The sequence below is a fragment of the Rissa tridactyla genome, chromosome 2, assembly GCF_028500815.1.
Source record: "Rissa tridactyla isolate bRisTri1 chromosome 2, bRisTri1.patW.cur.20221130, whole genome shotgun sequence".
Lineage (NCBI taxonomy): Eukaryota > Metazoa > Chordata > Aves > Charadriiformes > Laridae > Rissa > Rissa tridactyla.
This window is the reverse complement of record NC_071467.1, coordinates 49,223,521-49,228,041: the sequence shown is the minus strand read 5'-3', so window position 1 is coordinate 49,228,041 and position 4,521 is coordinate 49,223,521.

The following is a 4,521-nucleotide window of genomic DNA, read 5'->3' as shown; positions in this document are numbered from 1 at the left end:
ATACCAGATTAATGAGATAAGCCATGACAGTAAAGCTTTTCAGTGGGGACTCTAATATGGTTCAGGAAACTCTTTCATCCAAAGTCCTATTTTGAAGCTCTTATCTATTTGCAGAATATTGCCTTATGGAGTGAAATTCATCAGGCTGACCCTGCATCCAAAAGGTAGACTATTTTGCATAAGGAAAGCTTGGCAATATTCTCTTTTATTGTTTAGAGGAAGACAGATATTTCTTCATGGTATTCACATATTTCGGTCGTTCCCTCTTCATGTGCTTGCACTCTCTCTCTTTCTCTCTCTCTCCTTTTTTTCCTTGTTGATACCTCAGAAATTATTTTGGTTTTGACAGAACAGAAAACATACTGTTTTCCCATAGCACGGGTTGTGCTTGGCTATGTTACATACAAACAAAAAAGGAAAATGAGGAATAAAGGACAAAAGGTACATTATTTTTCAGACTGATATAAGAGGCTGATTCTGTAGTGACTCTGCATGCAGAATATTCATTAAGAGCAAAACAATACAGAATGCCCATACCAATGTCCACCCTGTTGGAATAAATATAGCTGGCATATAAACCTAAATGGACTGTTGATCTGGCTGTCATTTCTAGATGACCTTGATCTTAAATCTGCTCCCTTCTGTGGCCACTGCTGTGCCTGACATTTTCCATAATGACACTAGGTAAAGATCTATTGTTTCTCCAGAGCAAGAAGGCTTCATTGACAACGAGAAATAGCTCCACTGGAGGTGACTTTCAAGTACAGGGTACACACCAGCTTAACAGACTGGGATGTAATTCAGCTTGCTTTGCACACCAAGTCCCTACCAAACAGTCAGGGAGCGAAGTGGGCATTTCCCTGACAGCCTCTTACCTTCCTGCTTCCACTCTCTGAGGTGGTTGGTGGTTGGTATGATGGCTAAACTGCTCCGCTGTGGGAGTCTGCCCTACCCTAGAGGTTACCATGTTTCTAGAGCACTCCCTAGAAGGACCACTGGAAGAAACACAAGTGCTGAGAGAAGAACTGTAAAGAAAGATGTCATGAAAAGGGGGAGGGGGGGGGCAATATCAGGGACAAGCAGCAGTGGTTAGAGGGATGGGGTGCTAGCGAGGGCCTGCAATCTGTTGCTCTCGGACGTGCTGGCTGCACTGCAGCACACTTGAAGTCTTACAGAGATAAGACAGGGTCTCCTGAGGGTCTCCTGAGGTAATAGAAACCAAGAGGGGTTTACCAGCAAAATATCCCAAAGGAATTAAAGGATGTTCCTCTAAGAAGGTGACACGGCTGACAGTCCAGCTGAAGTGCCTCTACACCAATGCATGCAGCATGGACAACAGACAGGAGGAGCTGGAAGCCACCATGCTGCTAGAAAGCTACAACCTGGTTGCCATTACTGAAACCTGCTGGGGTGGATCCCATGACTGGCCTGTGGCTATCGATGGCTACAGGCAGTTCAGAAGGGACAGACGAGAAAGGAAGGGTGGAGGCATTGCCCTCTACATCAAGAAACGGATAGAGTATGAAGACCTGTATCTGAAGAATATCCATAAGCAGGCTGAAAGCCTATGGGTAAGAATAAGAGACTGAGGCAACAAAGGGAAACTTGTGGTTGGTGTCTACTACAGGCCACTTGAACAAGGGGAGCCTATTGACGAAGCCTTCTTACTCCAGCTACAGAAGGCATTGTACTCGCAGGCTCTTGTTCTGCTGGGGGACTTCAACCACACTAACATCAGCTGGAAAAGTAACATGGTGAGCTGCAGGCAATCCAGGAGACTCCTGGAGTGCATTGAACATAACTTCTTAAGCCAGGTAATAGACAGTCCCACTAGAGGAGTGGCAATACTGGGCCTGAAGGTCACTAACACAAGTGAGCTAATTGGTGATGTCAAGATTGGGGGCAGCCTGGGCTGCAGTGATCATACACTGGGAGAGTTCGCAGTCCTGAGGCATATGGATCAGGTGAAGGGTACAGTTTGGACCCTGAATTTTAGGAAAGCTCTTCAAGGAGTTAGTCAATAGGACCCCCTGGGAATCTGCCCTCAGGGGCAAGGGAGCAGAACAGAGCTGGTAGATCTTTAAGGACATTTTCCTTAGAGTGTAAGAGCTCTCGATCCCCAGTTGTCAGAAAACAGGAAGGGAGGAAAAGAGACCGGCATGGCTGAGTCAAGACCTGCTGGTCAAGCTATAGGGCAGGAAAGAGATGCACAGGCAGTGGAAGCAGGGACAGGTATCCTGGGAAGAGTATAGGGACGTTGCCTGGTTGTGTAGGTGTTATTTGGGACAACACAGGGATAGGGTCAGGAAGACCAAGGCTCAGCTGGAGCTGAACATGGCAAGGGACGTAAAGAATATTAAGGGCTTCTACAGGTATGTCAACCAGAAAAGGAAGGTCCAAGAAAATGTACCCTCTCCAATGAGCAAAACTGGCAAACTGGTAACAACAGATGAGAAGAAAGCTGAGATATTCAACAACATTTTTGCCTCAGTCTTCACTGGCAACCTCTCTCCCCACACCTCTCAAGTGGTTGGACTGCAAGGCAGGGACCAGGGGAGCAAAGTCCCTCCCACTGCAAGAGAAGATCAGGTTCATGGCCACCTGAGGAACCTGAACAGACATAAATCTATAGGACCTGACAAGATGCATCCCAGTGTCTTGAGAGAACTGGCTGATATAGTTGCCAAGCCACTCTCCACGATATTTGAAAAGTCATTGCAGTCCCCAGTGACTGGAAAAAGGGAAACATTGCATCCATTTCTACCCCAAAAGGATAGAAAGGAGGGCCCTGGGAACTACTGACATGCCAGCCTCACCTCTGGGAAGCCTGGGAAGGTCATGGCACAGATCCTCCTAGAAGCTACTCTAAGACACATGGAGGACAGGGAGGTGATTCGAGACAGCCAGCATGGCTTCTCCAAGGGCAAGTCCTGAATGACCAACCTAGTGACCTTGTATGATGTAGTGACTACACCAGTGGACAAGGGAAGAGCTATGGATGTTGTCTATCTGGACTTATGTAAGACCTTAGACAAGTTCCTCCACAACATTCTGCTGTCTAAATTGGAGACATATAGATTTGATGGGTGGACTGTTCAGTGGAGGAGGAATTGTTTGGATGGTCACATCCAGAGCATAGTGGTCAAAAACTCAATGTTCAGATGGAGACTGGTGACAAATGGCGTCCCTCAGGGGTCAATATCTTCATCCCTGTCTTCATAGACAGTGGGATCGAGTGCAGTCTCAGCAAGTTTGCTGATGACACCAAGCTGAGTGGTGCTGTTGACACACCTGAGGCCCACTCATAAAGTATGAACCTCATGAGATTCAACAAGACCAAGTGCACAGTCCTGCATCTGGGTCAGGGAAAACCCTGGTATCAGTACAGGCTGGAGGATGAAGGGATTGAGATTAGACCTCCCAAGAAGTCCCTGGGGGTACTGGTGGATGAAAAGACGGACATGAGCTGACAATGTGCACTCGCAACCCAGAAAACCAACCATATTTTGGGATGCATCAAAAGAAGCGTGCCCAGCAGGTTGAGGGAGGTGATTCTCTCCCTCTACTCCGCTCCGGTGAGACCCCACCTGGAATACTGTGTCCAGCTCTGAAGCCCTCAGCACGGAAAGACATGGACCTGTTGGAGTGGGTCCAGAGGAGGGACACAAAAATGATCAGAGGGCTGGAACACTTGTCCTGTGAGGACAGTCATAGACAGTTGGGGTTGTTCAGCCTGGAGAAGAGAAGGCTCCAGAGAGACCTTATTGCAACGTTTCAGTATTTAAAGGGGGCCTACAGGAAAGGTGGGGACAAACATTTTAGCAGGGCCTGTTGCAATAGGACAACGGGTAATGGCTTTAAACTAAAAGAGGGAAGATTTGGATTAGATAAAAGGAAGACATTTTTTGCAACGAGGGTGGTGAAACACTGGCACAGGTTGCCCAGAGAGGTGGTAGATACCCCATCCCTGGAAACATTCAAGGTCAAGTCAAACAGGGCCCTGAGCAACCTGATCTAGTTGCAGATGTCCCTGCGCATTGCAGGGGAGGTTGGGCTAGATGACCTTTAGAGGTCCCTTCCAACCCAAACTATTCTATGGTTTTACTCTATGAAAACTCTGGGAAATACCCTGCAGAGAGACAGTGTTTTGGAATACATTTTGATGAAAGAAATACTGAGAGATCTTTTAATAAAAATGCAGTTTTAGTGGAATAAAACCAAGGGTAATAAAAGGCTCTTAAGTCCATTGGAAAAGGGCACAATAAGCCACAAGTGCTTGGGGAGCACTTGTATATGGGTAGATTCTCCATCTCTCAATGTCTTCAAATCAAAATAAAGCACAATTTGAAGTGTGCTTTAACCAAAAGTAAAGTAGTGATTCACTAGGGAGAGTCTGACTGACTTCCCAGCCCGTGTGCATATTCTCAGACAATAAAGTCTCTATCTACAGCCAGGTGTGTGCAATCCTCAAACCCCAAACTGCAGCCCCTTGGGACATAAGGGCACCCCATTCTTGCTCAC